The sequence below is a fragment of the Rhinoraja longicauda genome, chromosome 12, assembly GCF_053455715.1.
Source record: "Rhinoraja longicauda isolate Sanriku21f chromosome 12, sRhiLon1.1, whole genome shotgun sequence".
NCBI classification, from domain to species: domain Eukaryota; kingdom Metazoa; phylum Chordata; class Chondrichthyes; order Rajiformes; family Arhynchobatidae; genus Rhinoraja; species Rhinoraja longicauda.
Window position 1 is genome coordinate 52689922 of NC_135964.1, and position 20712 is coordinate 52710633.

A 20712-nucleotide genomic window follows, 5' to 3' on the forward strand; every position below is an offset into this window, starting at 1 on the left:
ATGCAGGTACAGCAGGCAGCGAAGAAAGCCAATGGAGTTGAGTATAGGAGCAAAGAGGTCCTTCTACAGTTGTACAGGGCCCTAGTGAGACCACACCTGGAGTACTGTGTGTAGTTTTGGTCCCCAAATTTGAGGAAGGATATTCTTGCTATTGAGGGCGTGCAGCGTAGGTTTACTAGGTTAATTCCCGGAATGGCGGGACTATCATATGTTGAAAGACTGGAGCGACTAGGCTTGTATACACTGGAATTTTGTAAGGATGAGAGGGGATCTTATCGAAACGTATAAGATTATTAAGGGGTTGGACACGTTAGAGGCAGGAAACATGTTCCCAATATTGGGGGAGTCCAGAACCAGGGGCCACAGATGAGGAGGAATTGCTTTAGTCAGAGGGCGGTGAATCTGTGGAATTCTTTGCCACAGACGGCTGTGGAGGCCAGGTCAGTGGATATATTTAAGGCAGAGATAGATAGATTCTTGATTAGTGCGGGTGTCAGGGATTATGGGGAGAAGGCAGGCTAGCCCTTCGGCCCAGCAAGTCCGCGCCGACCAGCGATCCCCGCACACTAACAACATTGCCGGCCGGTGTGGGCGAGTTGGGCCGAAGGGCCTGTTTCCACACTGTATCACTCTATGACTGTGACTCTATGACCACCCTCTACACACACACACACCACGGCCAATTTTACAATTTTACCAATGCCAATTAGCCTACAAACCTGCACGTCCTTGGAGAGTGGGAGGAAACCGGAGCACCCGGAGAAAACCCACGCAGGTCACGGGGAGAACGTACGTACAAACTCCGTGCAGACAGCGCCCGTGGTCAGGATGGAACCCGGGTCTCTGGCGCTGTGAGGCAGCGACTCTACCGCTGCGCGCCAACGTGCCTCCCTACGGATATGTGTGAGGGTATGGGCTAGCAGCGGGCAAGTGGGCTGAAGGGCCTGTGTTCGTGATGTTTGGCTCTACGTCTCTAGTACTCTAACTTAGTTTGTTTTCGCTGAAGTTGTTTCTGAGCACAAAGTGCCCTCCGGACTTTTGCGATCTCTTTGAAAGCGGTGAGTTTATTGTGAAGTGCTTTTAGTGAAGATTTTAAAAAGACAATATAATTATGCATTACCTTAATCTGCTGCATCGTCAGATTCTTGTACAGCCGCGCCCAAGATCAGCTGTACATCCACAGTCTTTTGTTTGAAGTTCTATTGCAGTCTTTTTTTCTAAAATAATAAAATGGGAACAAATGGTACATTTCACAGAGTGCTGGAGTAACTCAGCGGGTCAGGCAGCATCTGTGGAGAACATGGATAGGTGACGTTTCACAGAGTGCTGGAGTAACTCAGCGGGTCAGGCAGCATCTGTGGAGAACGTGGATAGGTGACGTTTCACAGAGTGCTGGAGTAACTCAGCGGGTCAGGCAGCATCTGTGGAGAACATGGATAGGTGACGTTTCGGGCTGGGTCTGAATAGCGGTCCTGACCCAAAACATTATCTATTCCTTGTCTCCACAGACGCTGCCTTACCCCGTTGAGTTACTCCGGCACTCTGCAAATTCCAGCATCTGCAGTCCCTTGCGTCGAGGTTATTCGGCAGCGTGCAGTGGAAAACAGAGGAAGTTGGTGGGTATGTGAAAGGGGAATAAAATGGGAATAGAGTAAATAGATGCCTTGAAGAAGAAAATAACTGCAGATTCTGGTAAAAATCGAAGGTATTTATTCACAAAGTGCTGGAGTAACTCAGCAGGTCCGGCAGCATCTCGGGAGAGAAGGAATGGGTGACGTTTCGGGTCGATAACCTTCTTCAGTCTGAAGAAGGGTCTCGACCCGAAACGTCACCCATTCCTTCACTCCCATGATGCTGCCGGGCCTGCTGAGTTACTCCAGCACTTTGTGAATAAATAGATGCCTTGAATGTTGGCCTGTTTCTGTGCTGTTGGGATTTTAAGAGTCACTTGTCAATGCGTGGCTGTAGTTTAAAGTATCCAAGACCGCAAGAAATTGCAGAGAATTGTGGATGCAGCCCAGACCATCGCACAAACCAACCTCCCTTCCATTGATAGACACAAAATGCTGGAGTAACTCAGCGGGACAGGCAGCGTCTCTGGAGAGAAGGAACGGGCGACGTTTCGGGACGAGAGACCCTTCTTCAGACCAGTCAGGAGAGAGGGAAACGAGAGATATGTAGACAATGATGTGGAGAGATAAGGAACAATGAATAAAAGATATGCAAAAAAAAAAAAATGCTCCCTCCCATTGACTCCATCTACACCTCACGCTGCCTCGGCAAGGCCAGCAGCATCATCAAGGACCAGTCTCACCCCGGCCACTCCCTCTTCTCCCCTCTCCCATCGGGCAAGAGGTACAGAAGTGTGAAAACGCACACCTCCAGATTCAGGGACAGTTTCTTCCCGGCTGTTATCAGGCAACTGAACCATCCCACCACAACCAGAGAGCAGTGCTGGACTACTATCTACCTCATTGGTGACCCTCGGACTATCCTTGATTGGACTTTGCTGGCTTTACCTTGCACTGAACGTTGTTCCCTTATCATGTATCTGTGCACTGTGGACGGCTCGATTGTAATCATGTATTGTCTTTCCGCTGACTTGTGTGTTTCCACTCCCTTGACTGCAGCTACCAGAGGAATGTTAGAAACATGGAAACATAGAAAATAGGTGCAGGAGAAGGCCATTCGGCCCTTTGAGCCAGCACCGCCATTCAATGTGATCATGGCTGATCATACACAATCAGTACCCCATTCCTGCTTTCTCCCCGTACCCCTTGATTCCGTTAGCCCGAAGTGCTAAATCTAACTCTCTCTTGAAAACATCCAGTGAATCGGCCTCCACTGCCCTCTGTGGCAGAGAATTCCACAGATTCACAACTCTCTGGGTGAAAAAGTTTTTCCTCATCTCAGTCCTAAATGGCCTACCCCCTTATTCTTAAACTGTGACCCCTGGTTCTTGACTCCCCCAACATGGGGAACATTTTTCCTGCATCTAGCCTGTCCAATCCTCAAAGAATTTTATTCGTCTCTGTAAGATCTCCTCTCATCCTAAATTCCAGCGAATACAAGCCCAGTCGACCCATTCTTTCATCATACGTCAGTCCCGCCATCCCGGGAATTAACCTGGTGAACCTACGCTGCATTCCCACAATAACAAGGACGTCCTTCCTCAAATTAGGAGATCAGAAACTGCACACAGAACTCCAGGTGCGGTCTCACCAGGGCCCTGTACAACTGCAGTAGGACCTCCTTGCTCCTAAACTCAAATCCTCTCGCAATTAGCTTTCTGCTCTGCCAGCTGTACCTGCATGCTTACGTTCAGCTTAGTGTACGGGGTGATCGCTGGTCAGTGCGGACTCAGTAGGGGTTGCCAACTATCTCACTCCCAAATAGAGGACAAGGTGACGTCACCGCCCCGCGCCCCACGTGACCTCACCCAGCCAGCGGCCACGTGCTCCCGCTCTACCAATGGCGGCTGCCTGGGCCGGGAAGCGGGTTGCTACGCAACCTCCGTCAGACAGCTCCCGGGCCCCCGGGCCTACACTGTCCGGACCTACACTGTCCGGGCCTACGGTGTCCGGGCCTACAGTGTCTGGACCTACAGTGTCTGGACCTACAGTGTCTGGGCCTACACTGTCAGGGCCTACAGCGTCCGGGCCGACAGTGTCCGGGCCTACAGTGTCTGGGCCTACAGTGTCTGGGCCTACACTGTCCGGGCCTACAGTGTCCGGGCCTACAGTGTCCGGGCCTACAGCATCCGGGCCTACAGTGTCCGGGCCTAATACAGGCTGTACAGGACAAACCAATTTAGCCCAAAATACGGGATGTCCCCCGGCTAATACGGGACAGTTGGCAACCCTAGGACTCGATGGGCCGAAGGGCCTGTTTCCCTGCTGTGTCTCTAAACTGAAACTAAACTAAACTGTTTGACTGCAGTGCGGCCTTGGAGTGTCACAGATTCTGACTGGGACCCAGTTTCTCAGCAATTTCAATAGACAATAGGTGCAGGAGGAGTCCCTTCGGCCCTTCGAGCCAGCACCGCCATTCAATGTGATCATGGCTGATCATTCTCAATCAGTACCCCGTTCCTGCCTTCTCCCCATACCCCCTGACTCCGCTATCTTTAAGTGCTCTATCTAGCTCTCTCTTGAATACATTCAGAGAATTGGCCTCCACTGCCTTCTGAGGCAGAGAATTCCACAGATTCACAACTCTCTGACTGAAAAAGTTTTTCCTCATCTCCGTTCTAAATGGCCTACCCCTTATTCTTAAACTGTGTGGCCCCTGGTTCTGGACTCCCCCAACATTGGGAACATGTTTCCTGCCTCTAACGTGTCCAACCCCTTAATAATCTTATACGTTTCCATAAGATCCCCTCTCATCCTTCTAAATTTCCTTGCAGGGTCAAAAGGTTTTTGGGAGAAGGCAGGAGAATAGGTTTGAGAGGGAAAAATAGATCAGCCATCATTGAATGGCGGAGCAGGCTTGATGGGCCGAATGGCCTAATTCTGTTCCTCTGACCTATGAACATGAACTTTCTCTGTAAAGACATTCTTCCCCCCCCCTCTGGTTCCTTTGCCGATCCCCTTTCATCGTCAATTAGCGACATTCCTCCAACTGGAAGCTGTTTCTTATTACATGCCTGTCAAAACACTTCATTACTCTGAAGGCCTCTCTCCTTAACTCTCTTGGCTTCAAGAAAGGTCCCAGCATCTCTGTCTGCCGAGTTCCCTATTCTCACATTCCATAGAAACATAGAAAATAGGTGCAGGAGGAGGCCATTTGGCCCTTCGAACCAGCACCGCCATTCATTGTGATCACGGATGATCATCCACAATCAGTAACCCGTGCCTGCCTTCTCCCCATATCCCTTGATTCCGCTAGCCCCTAGAGCTCTATCTAACTCTCTCTTAAATCCATCCAGTGAATTGGCTTCCAGTGCCCTCTGTGGCAGAGAATTCCACAAATTCACAACTCTCTGGGTGAAAAAGTTTTTTTTCTCACCTCAGTTTTAAATGACTGTCATATGTTGAAAGACTGGAGCGACTAGGCTTGTATACACTGGAATTTAGAAGGATGAGAGGAGATCTTATCGAAACGTATAAGATTATTAAGGGGTTGGACACTTTAGAGGCAGGAAACATGTTCCCAATGTTGGGGGAGTCCAGAACCAGGGGCCACACAGTTTAAGAATAAGGGGTGGACCATTTAGAACGGAGATGAGGAAAAACTTTTTCAGTCAGAGAGTTGTGAATCTGTGGAATTCTCTGCCTCAGAAGGCAGTGGAGGCCAATTCTCTGAATGCATTCAAGAGAGAGCTAGCTAGAGCTCTTAAGGATAGCGGAGTCAGGGGGTATGGGGAGAAGGCAGGAACGGGGTACTGATTGAGAATGATCAGCCATGATCACATTGAATGGCGGTGCGTACAGGCTCGAAGGGCTGAATGGCCTCCTCCTGCACCTATTGTCTATTGTCCATTGTCTATTCCTTTTCTCCCCTTCCCCTCCCCATTTTGCTTCTCGACTTTGTGACGGGGTCAAACAATAGACAATAGACAATAGGTGCAGGAGGAGGCCATTCGGCCCTTCGAGCCAGCACGGCCATTCAATGTGACCATGGCTGATCATTCTCAATCAGTACCCCGTTCCTGCCCGTCAACTCCGAGGCTGTTCACCAGGGGTCTAAACAGAAAACCCCTCCCCCACCTTATTTTCAATTTGAATGCACTCAATGCGCCTTCTCGACAGTGACAGACTACACAGGCTACGTGAGTCCCCCAGGACTTGCCTTGGAAATGTAACCTCCAACGGTAGGAATTCCAAGACACTCTGGAATGTTTTGGTAAGAACTTAGCCGAGGCCCGATGAACTTTAAAAAAAAAATTCCCAACTCTTGAGGATTGCAACAAAAAAAAACTAAATAACGCCGGCCTCTTCATATCTGTCTGCAGTCAGCTTTGTAGACACACTTACAGGCAGACAAAACTCCAATGACTGTGTGTGTGTGTGTGTGTGTGTGTGTGTGTGGGGGGGTGGGGGAGGTAATTAATTGCACTTTTGTAGACACAAGAGAGGCCTGTTTCCCTAGGCACTACTCCAACACAAACCATTAGGCAGCGAAGTCAAGTTAATATTGAGTAAAGTGAATGGATCTATTTGTCCCCAACGTGAAATATTACCTGTGATACTCGAAGGCTCAGGGTTACGACATGCTGGTGTTCTTAGGTATCACGAAACGCTGGAGTAACTCAGCGGGTCAGGCAGCATCTGTGGAGAACATGGATAGGTGACGTTTCACAGAGTGCTGGAGTAACTCAGCGGGTCAGGCAGCATCTGTGGAGAACATGGATAGGTGACGTTTCACAGAGTGCTGGAGTAACTCAGCGGGTCAGGCAGCATCTCAAGAGAGAAGGAATGGGTGACGTTTTGGGTCGAGACCCTTCTTCAGACCCGGTTGTTCTGAGACTAGTTATTCAACTTGTCACACCCTTTCTTCTCTCGCACCAAAGATCTACAAAGTTGTTTCTCAAAGTGGTCATCGATGTTTAGCGATGTTTGGCAATAGACAATAGGTGCAGGAGGAGGCCATTTGGCCCCTCGAGACAGCACCGCCATTCAATGTGGTCATGGCTGATCATCCACAATCAGTACCCCGTTCCTGCCTTCTCCCCATACCCCCTGACTCCGCTATCCTTAAGAGCTCTATCTAGCTCTCTCTCGAAAGCATCCAGAGAATTGGCCTCCACTGCCTTCTGAGGCACAGAATTCCACAGATTCACAACTCTCTGACTGAAAAAGTTTTTCCTCATCTCCGTGGTCATTGTCGTGGTCATTGTCGTGGTCATTGTCGTGGTCATTGTCGTGGTCATTGTCGTGGTCGTTGTCGTGGTCATTGTCGTGGTCGTTGTCGTGGTCATTGTCACGGTCACTGTCGTGGTCATTGTCGTGGTCGTTGTCATTGTCGTGGTCATTGTCGTGGTCGTTGTCGTGGTCATTGTCGTGGTCATTGTCGTGGTCATTGTCGTTGTCGTGGTCATTGTCGCGGTCATTGTCATGGTCACTGTCGTGGTCATTGTCGTGGTCACTGTCGTGGTCATTGTCATGGTCATTGTCATGGTCATTGTGGTCATTGTCGTGGTCACTGTCGTGGTCATTGTCGTGGTCATTGTCGTGGTCATTGTCGCGGTCATTGTCGCGGTCACTGTCGTGGTCACTGTCGTGGTCATTGTTGTGGTCACTGTCGTGGTCATTGTCATGGTCATTGTCATGGTCATTGTGGTCATTGTCGTGGTCACTGTCGTGGTCATTGTCGTTGTCATTGTCGTGGTCATTGTCGTGGTCATTGTCGTGGTCATTGTCGTGGTCATTGTCGTGGTCATTGTCGTGGTCATTGTCGTGGTCATTGTCGCGGTCACTGTCGTGGTCATTGTCGTGGTCATTGTCGTGGTCATTGTCGTGGTCATTGTCGTGGTCATTGTCGTGGTCATTGTCGTGGTCATTGTCGTGGTCATTGTCGTGGTCATTGTCGTGGTCATTGTCGTGGTCATTGTCGTGGTCATTGTCGTGGTCATTGTCGTGGTCATTGTCGTGGTCATTGTCGAGGTCATTGTCGTCGGGTGAAAGAACATTCCGGCGATCTGCTACGACTTTGACAGTCGCCGGCAGTCGCCTTAAAAATGGCGTTACTGGGACAGGCTCTTGAGTTTCAATTCCATCTCAACAGCTGGGGAATTAATTAAATCGAACAAACGACGAGCCAGCCAAAGTGGCAGTGACCATGAAACTACTGGAATGTCGTAAAAACCCATCTGGACCTCTAATGTCCTTCAGGGACTGACTGAAACCTGCCAACCTTTACTCCAGCTACCCCTGTGTGCAGGAAGGAACTGCAGATGCTGGTTCACATCGAGGATGGACACAAAAGTGCTGGAGTAAATAAATGAGGAACGATTGGAAAGACTGTGGGCTTGTATTCACATTGAGTTTAGAAGGATGAGAGGGGATCTTATAGAGACGTATAAAAATTATAAAACGACTGGTCAAGCTAGATGCAGGAAAAATGTTCCCAATGTTGGGGGAGTCCAGAACCAGGGGCCACACAGTCTAAGAATAAAAGGGAGGTCATTTAAAACTGAGGTGAGAGTTGTGAATTTGTGGAATTCTCTGCCACAGAGGGCAGTGGAGGCAGATTCACTGGATGAATTGAAAAGAGAGTTAGATAGAGCTCCAGGGGCTAGTGGAATCAAGGGATGTGGGGAGAAGGCAGGCACGGGTTACTGATTGTGGACGATCAGCCGTGATCACAATGAATGGCGGAGCTGGCTCGAGGGGCCGAATGGCCTCCTCCTGCACCTATTTTCCATGTTTCTATGTTTCTATGTTAACTCAGCGGGTCAGGCAGCATCTCTGGAGAACATGGGTAGGTGACGTTTCACAGAGTGCTGGAGTAACTCAGGGGGTCAGGCAGCATCTGTGGAGAACATGGATAGGTGACGTTTCACAGAGTGCTGGAGTAACTCAGCGGATCAGGCAGCATCTCTGGAGAACATGGATAGGTGACGTTTCACAGAGTGCTGGAGTAACTCAACGGGTCAGGCAGCATCTGTGGAGGGAAGGAATGGGTGGCGTTTCGGGTCGAGACCCTTCTTCAGACTGATGTCAGGGGGAGGGGGCGAGGCAAAGAAAGGATATAGGTGGAGACAGGAAGACAGAGGGAGAACTGGGAAGGGGGAGGGGATGGAGATAGAGGGACAGAGGAACTATCTAACGTTGGAGAAGTCAATGTTCATACCGCTGGGGTGTGAGATGCCCAAGCGAAATATGAGGTGCTGTTCCTCCAATTTGCGGTGGGCCTCACTATAACAATGGAGCCATCATGCCACCATCTAGTGCAAGGGTGGCACGCTGCCATTGCCACGGAGTCATAAGATCATGTGTTAGGAGCAGAACGAGGCCATTCGGCCCATCTAACATTACGGGGTACTGATTGAGAATGATCAGCGATGATCACATTGAATGGCTCGAAGGGCCAAACGGCCTCCTCCTGCACCTATTGTCTATTGTCTATTATCCACTCCGCCATTCAATCATGGCTGAACATACAATGCCCTCCGTAATGTTTGGGACAAAGATCCATCATTTATTTATTTGCCCCTTGTACTCCACAATTTTGAGATTTGTAATAGAGAAAAAATAAAATCACGTTTGGTTAAAGTGAACGTTGTCAGATTTTAATAAAGGCCATTTTTTATGCATTTTGGTTTCACCATGTAGAAATCGCAGCGTGTTTATACATAGTCCCCCCCATTTTAGCGGGACAGGCAGCATCTCAGGAGAGATGGAATTGGGTGACGTTTCTGGTTGAGAAGCCTATCCTTGTACCTGTCTTACTGTTTCTTAAACGCTGGGATAGTCCCTGCCTCAACTACCTCTGGCTGCAGCTGGTTCCATACACCCACCACCCTCTGTGTGAACGTGATGTTGGAACATCAGAGGAGTTGAGTATAGGAGCAAAGATGTCCTTCTGCAGTTGTACAGGGCCCTGGTGAGACCGCACCTGGAGTACTGTGTGCAGTTTTGGTCTCCAAATTTGAGGAAGGATATTCTTGCTATTGGGGGCGTGCAGCGTAGGTTTACTAGGTTAATTCCCAGAATGGCGGGACTGTCGTATGTTGAAAGACTGGAGCGACTAGGCTTGTATACACTGGAATTTAGAAGGGTGAGAGGGGATCTTATCGAAACGTATAAGATTATTAAGGGGTTGGACACATTAGAGGCAGGAAACAAGATCCCAATGTTGGGGGAGTCCAGAACCAGGGGCCACAGTTGAAGAATAAGGGATAGGCCATTTAGAACTGAGATGAGGAAAAACTTTTTCAGTCAGAGAGTTGTGAATCTGTGTCCTATTGTCTGGTGCTATTTTAATGCAAGTCCCCCTCGCGAACGAGAGGTAAAATCTCTCGGTAATTATTTTCTTCTCCCCCCCTCTCTCAGTCAAAAACCGATGAAGAGTTGTTTTGGAGTGAGTGATCCCGACCTGACAGTGCAGCGAATCTAAATGACAATAGACAATAGACAATAGGTGCAGGAGGAGGCCATTCGGCCCTTCGAGCCTGTACGCACCGCCATTCAATGTGATCATGGCTGATCATTCTCGATCAGTACCCCGTTCCTGCCTTCTCCCCATTACCCCCTGACTCCGCTATCCTTAAGAGCTCTATGCAGCTCTCTCTTGAATGCATTCAGTGAATCGGCCTCCACCGCCTTCTGAGGCAGAGAATGACGGAGACAGTAAGTGCTGAACATGGCAATGCAAAGCTGCATAATAGTGTGTGGGGGAGGGAGGGGAGGGGAGGGGAGGAGAGGGAGGGGAGGGAGGAGGGGGTTGGGGGGCGAAAGGGTTAGTAAGTGACACTGATATCACAATTATCCGTTCACAAACCTGTCACAGCAATCCGTCACACGATTGCGGTCTTTCAACAAAAACCTGCACACAAAATACAACAATGGTACATTTGCCGAACCCTTAACTCCTTTTGAAAAATGTAATTGGATCTTGTCATCTGGCCATGGGGCAATGAGAGTATTTAATGACAATTGTGTTGCCTGGTAATGAGATTTAGGGAGGAGACATTTTTCGTTCTGACACTTAGACACGTAGAAACATAGACAATAGGTGCAGGAGGAGGCCATTCGGCCCTTCGAGCCAGCACTGCCATTCATTGCGATCATGGCTGATCATCCACAATCAGTAACCCGTGCCTGCCTTCTCCCCATATTCCTTGATTCCACTAGCCCCTAGAGCTCTATCTAACTCTCTCTTTTAAATTCATCCAGTGAATCGGCCTCCACTGCCCTCTGTGGCAGAGAATTCCACAAATTCACAACTCTCTGGGTGAAAAAGATTTGTTCTCACCTCAGTTTTAAATGGCCTCCCCTTTATTCTTAGACTGTGTGGCCCCTGGTTCTGGACTCCCCCAACATTGGGAACATTTCTCCTGCATCTAGCTTGTCCAGTCCTTTTTATAATTTTATACGTCTCTATAAGACCCCCTCTCATCCTTCTAAACTCCTGTGAAGACAAGGGACTTTCTATTTTTTTGCTTTCACCCCTAAATATTGTTCTTCTTTGCCTAGGAGGTGGCGTGCCACTTCCACAGGGGTTGGTGGAAGGAGACAGCAATTTAGAGGTGTTATCAGAAATGTGTTTGGTAGAGTCGCGCAGCGCAGAACCAGGCCCTTCGGCCCACCTAATCCCTGCTGAGTAGCTACTATCCAGCTGTAAGGTGTGCGCACGGCGGCGCAGCGGTAGAGTTGCCCCCTCACAGCGCCGGTGACCCGGGTTCGATCCCGACTACGGGCGCTGTTGGTACGGAGTTTGCACGTTCTCCCCGTGACCTGCGTGGGTTTTCTCCGAGATCTTCGGTTTCATAGAACATAGAAACATAGAAAATAGGTGCAGGAGGACGCCATTCGGCCCTTCGAGCCAGCACCGCTATTCATTGTGATCACGGCTGATCATCCACAATCAGTAACCCGTGCCTGCCTTCTCCCCATACCCCTTGATTCCACTAGCCCCTAGAGCTCTATCGAACTCTCTTTTGAATCCATCCAGTGATTTGGCCTCCACTGCCCTCTGTGGCAGAGAATTCCACAAATTCACAACTCTGGGTGAAAAACTCCACACTCCAAAGACGTACAGCTTTGTAGGTTAATTGGTTTCGCTAAAAAATTGTAAATTGTCCCTTGTGTGTTTGTGTGTAGGATAGCGTTAGTGCGCGGGGATCGCTGGGCGGCACGGGCCAGGTGGGCCGAAGGGCCTGTTTCCGCACTGTATCTCCAAACTAAACCAAACAATGACAAACGCCAATTCGCAGTCACCAACAGTGAAGCTAGATTATTATTCCAGATTTATTTTGTCATTTGAGTTTTAGTTCCCCCTCTATCATTCGAATTGACTCTTCCTGTCAGCATTCCAATCCTCTAGTTGCCCATCCAACAAGACCCAGTGTGATACAATGTCCAGTCTTTTTGATTTCCCCTGTCACTGAACGACAACTCTCAGCGCAGCACAGAGTGAGTGAACAATCTGCACTTTAGTTTTAATTTAGTTTTAGAGACACAGCGCGGAAACAGGCCCTTCGGCCCACCGAGTCCGCGCCGCCCAGCGATCCCCGCGCACTAACGCTATCCCACACACACACACTGGGGACAACTTATAATTGCACCAAGCCAATTAACCTACAGACCTGCACGTCTTTGGGAGTGTGGGAGGGAACCGGAGCGCCCGGAGAAAACCCACGCAGGTCACGGGGAGAACGTACAAACTCCGTACAGACAGCGCCCGTAGTTGGGATGGAACCCGGGTCTTCGGCGCTGTGAGGCAGCAGCTCTACCCGCTGCACCACCGTTTTTGTGCACATGGTTACGCATTTCTATCTATGCCATCACAGATTTCATTAGCTGCCTTGCTTCTGTGAGACAGAAACGGTTGTTGATCATTGTGATCTTGGCTGATCATCCACAATCAGTAACCCGTGCCTGCCTTCTCCCCATATCCCTTGATTCCACTAACCCCCAGAGCTCTATCTAACTCTCTTTTAAATTCATCCAGTGAATTGTCCTCCACTGCCCTCTGTGGCAGAGAATTCCACAAATTCACAACTCTCTGGGTGAAAAGGTTCCTTCTCACCTCAGTTTTAAATGGCCTCCCCTTTATTCTTAGACTGTGTGGCCCCTGGTTCTGGACTCCCCCAACATTGCGAACATTTTTCCCGCATCTAGCTTGTCCAGTCCTTTTATAATTCTAAACCATGGACTTAAACCCGAAACTTAAACCCTAAGATTAAACCTTAAACTTTAATCCTGATCTTTGGCACTAAACTTAAAGCTAAAGCAGGGAATCTTTTCTATCCACCTGCAGGAGGTGATGGGATCAGATTGAATCAGCTCACCTCTGCTAGATCTCATTGCCGTCTCCATTATGAGTTCATAAGTTCTTAAGTGATTGGCGCGGAATTAGGCCATTCGGCCCATCAAGTCTACTCGGCCATTCAATCATGGCTGATCTATCTCTCCCTCCTAACCCCATTCTCCTGCCTTCTCCCCATAACCCCTGTCACCCGCACTGATCAACAATCTATCAATCTCCGCCTTAAAAAACATCCATTGACTTGTGGCCTCCACAGCCGTCTGTGGCAATGGGTTCCACAGATTCACCGCCCTCTGACCAAAGAAATTCCTCCTCATCTCCTTCCTAAAGGAACGTCCTTTAATTCTGAGGCTGTGCCCTCTGGTCCTAGACTCTCCCACTAGTGGAAACATCCTCTCCACATCCACTCCATCCAGGCCGCTCACTATTCTGTACGTTTCAATGAGGTCCCCCCTCATCCTTCTAAACTCCAGCGAGTACAGGCCCAGTGCCCACAAACGCTCATCATACGTTAACCTACTAATTCCCGAGATTGAGGATTGGAGACTCTGGACTTGGAATGTGTAGGAAGGAACTGCAGACGCTGGTTTAAACCGAAGATAGATAGACTCAAAATGCTGGAAGGAAATTAGGAGAAATTTTTCTTTAGTCAGACGGCGGTGAACCTGTGGAATTATCCCATATTATCCGGGACATCCCGTATTTTGGGCTAAATTGGTTTGTCCCGTATGGGACCGCCCTTGTCCTGTATTAGGCCTGGGTGGGGGCGCTGTAGGCCTGGGGGGCGCTATAGGCCCGGACACTGTAGGCCCGGACGCTATAGGCCCGGAGGCCCGGGCGCCGCCTAACGGAGGTTGCGTAGCAACCCGTCTCCCGGCCCGGGCGGCTGCAATTGGTGGAGCGGGAGCACGTGGCCGCTGGCTGGGTGAAGTCACGTGGGGCGCGGGGCGGTGACGTCACCTTTTGTCCCTTATTTGGGAGTGAGATAGTTGGCAACCGCTAGATGTGGAGGCCAAGTCAGTGGATATTTGTAAGGCAGAGATCGATAGATTCTTGATCAGTGCGGATGTCAGGGGTTACGGGGAGAAGGCAGGAGAATGGGGTTAGGAGGGAGAGAGAGATCAGCCGTGATTGAATGGCGGAGTAGACTTGATGGGCCGAACGGCCTAACTCTGCTCCTATCACTTGTGATCTTATGGAGTGTCAGAGGCAACTCCAACAAACCCCATGCGTTTGTTCCCCTTGCCTTTGTGGTGCACAATTACAACAATGAATGTGTAAAAACAGCCGCTTAAAATTTACACGATCTACCTTGTAAAACTCTGTTCCCTGTGACCCTGACCCCCCCCCCACCACAACTAGACGTCAGTCGGAGGCCCCGTGGCGCAGCGGTAGAGTTGCTGCCTTACAGCGCTTACTTACAGCGCCGGAGACACGAACCTCCAGACTCAGGAACAGCTTCATTCCCAGGGCCATAGCTGCTATGAACCGGTCCTGCTGAGTCGGATGGTCACATCGCACAGTGAACCGGCACAGATCTATTTGCACTTTATTCTGTTTTAAAACTGTTCTAATTTGTTTCATTGGGTTGTTTAAATTAATACTGACTAGCTAATTAATTTATTGCATCGTATGGGAGGCACATTCCCAATCTCGTTGTACCCCTGTACAATGACAATAAAGATGTATTGTATTGTATTGTATTGTATTGTATTGTACCAGGGACTACATTTTGTCTTCTCTGTATTAACTTTAATTTATATGCTGTAACTGTAATTCTTTTTTTGCACAATCCGCAGGCGTTGCCACTTTCATTTCACTGCTCCTCGTGTATGTGTACGTGACAAATAAACTCGACTTGACTTGACTTGACTTGACTAACTCAAATCTCACTGTACCGTCTCGATCCGTAACGGCGTGGCGGCGCCTAACGGCAGCGGCTGACTAGCAGTCTGTCCGTCTTTTTTTTGTTGAGTGTCGGTGTTGGGATGATTTTTATATATATTTTTTTTGGTTGTGTATGTGTGGGAGGGGGTGGTGGTGTGTGGGGGGTGGGTGTGGGTGTGGGTGGGGGGGGGGGTGGGTGTGGGTGTGGGTGGGTGGGTGTGGGGAACTTTTCTCTTCCTCACGGCGCGGGGTGCGGCTCGGCTGCGGGGCCTAACATCCCCCGGTGCGGCTCGGCCGCTGGACTTTACATCCCGGTGCGGCTTGGCCGCTGGACTTTACATCCCGGTGCGGCTTGGCCGCTGGACTTTACATCCCGGTGCGGCTTGGCCGCTGGACTTTACATCCCGGTGCGGCTTGGCCGCTGGACTTTACATCCCGGTGCGGCTTGGCCGCTGGACTTTACATCGCCCGGTGCAGCTCGGCTGCGGGGCTTAACACCGCCCGGTGCAGCTCGGCTGCGGGGCTTAACACCGCCCGGTGCAACTCGGCTGCGGGACTTTACATCGCCCGGTGCAGCTCGGCTGCGGGGCTTAACACCGCCCGGTGCAGCTCGGCTGCGGGGCTTAACACCGCCCGGTGCAACTCGGCTGCGGGGCTTAACACCGCCCGGTGCGGCTCGGCTGCGGGACTTTTCACCGCTGGTGCGGCTCGGCTGCGGGACTTAGCTGCGCAAGGCTTGGTCGCGGGCCTTTCATCGCCCGGTTCGGCCGCGAGACGTTTCAGCGCCCGGTGCGAGGACTGTGCGGGTCGGTCGGGGACGAGCTGTCTGTCCGTGGGCGTGGGGAAGAGAGGGGAAGTTTTGTTGCCTCCATCACAGTGAGGGGGTGTTTGGAGTCACTGTGATGGACGTTTGTGTTGGGGTCATGTGTCTTGTGTGTGACTGCTATGTAGTTTCGTTCGGTACTTCGGTACCGAACGACAAATAAAGCTCTGTTATACTGTTATACTTAATTGGAAGTGGCGGCGCCTAACGGCTGCGGCTCGCTAGCAGTCTGTTCGTCTTTTTTCCTTTTTTTTTGTTGTGTGTCGGTGTTGGGATGGGTTTTTTTTGGTTTTTTTTTGGTTGTGTATGTGTGGGGGGTGGTGGTGTGGGGGTGGGGGGGTGAGGGAAACCTTTCTCTTTTAGGTCTCTTCCTCACGGCGCGGGGTGCGGCTCGGCCGCGGGGCCTAACATCGCCCGGTGCGGCTCAGCCGCGGGACTTTTCATCGCCCGGTGCGGCTTGGCCGCTGGACTTAACAGTGCCCGGTGCGGCTCGGCCGCGGGACTTTTCATCGCCCGGTGCGGCTCGGCCGCTGGATTTTACATCGCTGGTGCGGCTCGGCCGCTGGACTTAACAGTGCCCGGTGCAGCTCGGCCGCGGGGGCTAACATCGCCCGGTGCGGCTCGGCCGCGGGACTTTACATCGCTGGTACAGCTCGGCCGCTGGACTTAACAGTGCTCGGTGCGGCTCGGCCATGGGGGCTAACATCGCCCGGTGCGGCTCGGCCGCGGGACTTTACATCGCCCGGTGCAGCTCGGCCGTGGGACTTTTCATCGCTGGTGCGGCTCGGCCGCGGGGGTTAACATCGCCCGGTGCGGCTCGGCCGCGGGACTTTACATCGCCCGGTGCAGCTCGGCCGTGGGACTTTTCATCGCTGGTGCGGCTCGGCCGCGGGGGCTAACATCGCCCGGTGCGGCTCGGCCGCGGGACTTTACATCGCCCGGTGCAGCTCGGCCGTGGGACTTTTCATCGCTGGTGCGGCTCTACATCGCCCGGTGCAGCTTGGTCGTGGGACTTAACATCGCCCGGTGTGGCTTGGCCGCGGGACTTAGCTGCGCAAGGCTCGGTCACGGGGCCTTCCATCGCCCGGCTCGGCCGTGAGACGTTTCAGCGCCCGGTGCGGCTCGGCTGGGGGGACTTCCACCCCCTTGCGGGGACTGTGCGGGTCGGTCGGGGACGAGCTGTCTGTCCGTGGGCGTGGGGAAGAGAGTGGAAGTTTTGTTGCCTCCATCACAGTGAGGGGGTGTTTGGAGTCACTGTGATGGACGTTTGTGTTGGGGTCGTGTGTCTTGTGTTCTTTTTTGTGTGTGACTGCTATGTAGTTTCGTTCGGTACCTTGGTACCGAATGACAAATAAAGCTCTGTTGAACTGTTGAGTTGGAACACGTGACAATAGACAATAGACAATAGGTGCAGGAGGAGGCCATTCGGCCCTTCGAGCCAGCACCGCCATTCAATGTGATCATGGCTGATCATTCTCAATCAGTACCCCGTTCCTGCCTTCTCCCCATACCCCCTGACTCCGCTATCCTTAAGAGCTCTATCTAGCTCTATCTTGAATGCATTCAAGAATTGGCCTCCACTGCCTTCTGAGGCAGAGAATTCCACAGATTCACAACTCTCTGACTGAAAAAGTTTTTCCTCATCTCCGTTCTAAATGGCCGACCCCTTATTCTTAAACTGTGTGTGTCCCCTGGTTCTGGACTCCCTCCAACATTGGGAACATGTTTCCAGCCTCTAAGGTGTCCAACCCCTTAATAATCTTATACGTTTCGATAAGATCCCCTCTCATCCTTCTGACGATAAATTGAATCTTGAAATCTTGAAGGAGTTCCCGTGTGGGGTTGGGGCGGGGATCAGACTTCTCCGGGGCAGGTGTGTTGTGCAGATAAAGGGGGGGCCAAACCACCGGGGCTAAAACCATTACAGGAGCAATTTTGCAACCAGTACAAGCCACCCTCTGTTCAACACCGGCTCGGCATTTCCCTGCCCGCAAAACCCTCCTGCATTCCGTCATCCGATCCCAACGCACTCGATTCCAAATCCCAGGGGGGGCGTGCTAGGAAAAAGAGAAAAATGCTCTGGGTTGGAGGGGTTGGGGGGGAACAAAAATGGGAAAGATGAGAGGAAATGTCGAAATATTTATGGCAAGAGGTAGCTTGCTTCAGCCCCAGTGAGCAATGAGATCTTCGCCACTCGGTCAATGGCTCGATTGTAGAGTTTTGCTAAACCCTTTATGTATGTGTATATATATATATATATATATGTGTATATATATATCTCCGGTTTCAAAAACACATGGTGACCCGCGCTGAACAATTCAGACCACAGCTCGCACATCTTTCAGAGGCGGAAAGAAAAAACATCTTTTGGTTTCAAGACCGATCTTTTTGTTTTCTTTTCAACAAGTACCATAACTCGTCCGGTCAAGATTTTGATTTCAGCATTTCAAGGTCTCTGTGCTCCTTTCTCGATTCCCCTGTGATTCCGTCTCTCTCTCTCTCTCTCTCTCTCTGTCTCTCTCTCTCTCTCTCTCTCTCTGTCTCTCTCTCTCTCTCTCTCTCTCTGCCCTCTCTCTCTCTCTCTCTCTGTCTCTCTCTCTGCCTCTCTCTCTCTCTCTCTGCCTCTCTCTCTCTCTCTCTCTCTCTCTCTCTCTCTCTCTCTCTCTGCCTCTCTCTCTCTCTCTCTCTCTCTCTCTCTCTCTCTCTCTCTCTCTCTCTCTCTCTCTCTCTGTCTCTCTCTCTCTCTCTCTCTCTGTCTCTCTCTCTGCCTCTCTCTCTCTCTGTCTCTCTCTCTGCCTCTCTGTCTCTCTCCCTCTCTCTCTCTCTCTGAGTGTGGTCATGTTACTGTGCTAATAATCCTAAGGTCTGTGGAGATGTGTTGTGAAATATGTCGCTTTGTTTCACAACTTCAATGCACTTTTGGGACCTGGATTTTTTTTTTAAATGTTGATTTCAAGGAGAGGTTTTATCAAGTTGGAATTTCATTGTTAAAAGGGTTGATGCGGTGGCGCGGCGGTAGAGTTGCTGCCTTACAGCGCCGGAGACCTGGGTTCGATCCCGACTACGGGCGCTGTCTGTGCAGAGTTTGTACGTTCTCCCTGTGACCTGCGTGGGTTTTCTCCCGGCGCTCCGGTTTCCTCCTACACTCCAAAGACGTGCAGGTTTGTAGGTTAATTGGCTTCTGTAAAATTGTGAATTGTCCCCAGTGTGTGTGTAGGATAGTGTTAATGTGCGGGGATCGCTGGTCGGCGTGGACCCGGTGGGCCGAAGGGCCTGTTTCTACACTGTATCTCTAAACTATAGACAATAGACAATAGGTGCAGGAGGAGGCCATTCGGCCCTTCGAGCCAGTCAGTGCGATCATGGCTGATCATTCTCAATCAGTACCCCGTTCCTGCCTTCTCCCCATACCCCCTGACTCCGCTATCCTTAAGAGCTCTATCTAGCTCTCTCTTTAAACTAAACTAAAGGGACAACTGGCTTAACATTTACATCATAGAATCGTACAGCACAGAAACAGGCCCTTCGGCCCATCTAGTCCATGCCGACTAAGATTCTTCATCTAATCTAGTCCCATTTGCCCTTGTTGGTAAAATTGCAAATTGTTCCTAGTGTGTAGGATAGCACTGGGATATCGCTGGTCGGTGTGGACCCAGTGGGCCGAAGGGCCTGTTACCGCGTTGTATCTCTAAATGATAAAGTTTGGCCCTCATCCTTTAGAGTTTAAAGATACAGCGCGGGAAACAGGCCCTTCGGCCCACCGAGCAGCGATCACACCGTACACGAGCACTGTCCTACACACAAGGTTCAATTTACAATTTTACCAAATCCAATTAACCTACAAACCCGCACGTCTTTGGAGTGTGGGAGGAAACCGAAGCACCCGGGGAAAACCCATGGGGAGAACGTACAAACTCCGTACAGACAGCGCCCGTAGTCGGGATCGAACCCGGGTCTCTGGCGCCGTGAGGCAGCAACTCTACCGTTGTGCCAATGTGAAACCTCCAGATTCAGGGACAGTTTCCTCCCAGCTGTTATCGGGCAACTGAACCATTCTCTCACCAGCTAGAGAGCGGTCCCGACCTCCCATCTACCTCATTGGAGACCCTCGGACTATCTTTAATCGGACTTCGCTGGACTTTATCTTACACTGAACGTTATTCCGTCTCCTGTATCTGTACACTGTGGACGGCTCGAGTGTAACCATGTTTGGTTTAGTTTAGAGATACAGCGCGGAAACAGGCCCTTCGGCCCACCGGGTCCGCGCCGACCAGCGATCCCCGCACACTAACACTATCCTACACCCATTAGGGACAATTTTTACATTTACCAAGCCAATTAACCTCCAAACCTGCACGTCTTTGGAGTGTGGGAGGAAACCGGAGCACCCGGAGAAAACCCACGCAGGTCACGGGGAGAACGTACAAACTCCGTACAGACGGCGCCCGTAGTCAGGATGGAACCCGGGTCTCCGGCGCTGCATTCGCTGTAAGGCGGCAACTCTACCGCCGCTCCACCGTGACCGCCTCCGTGCACTCTTTCTACTGAGTGGATACGCGGAACTAATGTCACTAAGAGTGTTGAAGGTGATGCGGGTTTGTAGATTGCACCTTTATGTGGGGAGTGGATGTGAGAGTGGGATAAGCTAGGACTCGTGTGAATGGGCGCTGGGCACGAGGCACGGTGGGTCAAACTGTCTGCTTCCATGTGCAGTTCCTAAACTAAACTATTAGCCTCAAATTCCAATGCATAACGCCTGTACATCATTCCATTCCCCTCACCTTTAGTTCCTGAGGGTTAGGGTATACATAGAAACATAGACAATAGGTGCAGGAGGAGGTCATTCGGCCCTTCGAGCTAGCACCGCCATTCAATATGATCATGGCTGATCATCCACAATCAGTACCCCGTTCCTGCTTTCTCCCCGTATCCCTTGATTCCGTTAGCCCCAAGAGCTCTATCTAGCTCTCTCTTGAAAACATCCAGTGAATTGGCCTCCACTGCTTTCTGAGGCAGAGAATTCACAGATTCACAACTCTCTGACTGAAAAAGTTTCTCCTCATCTCCGT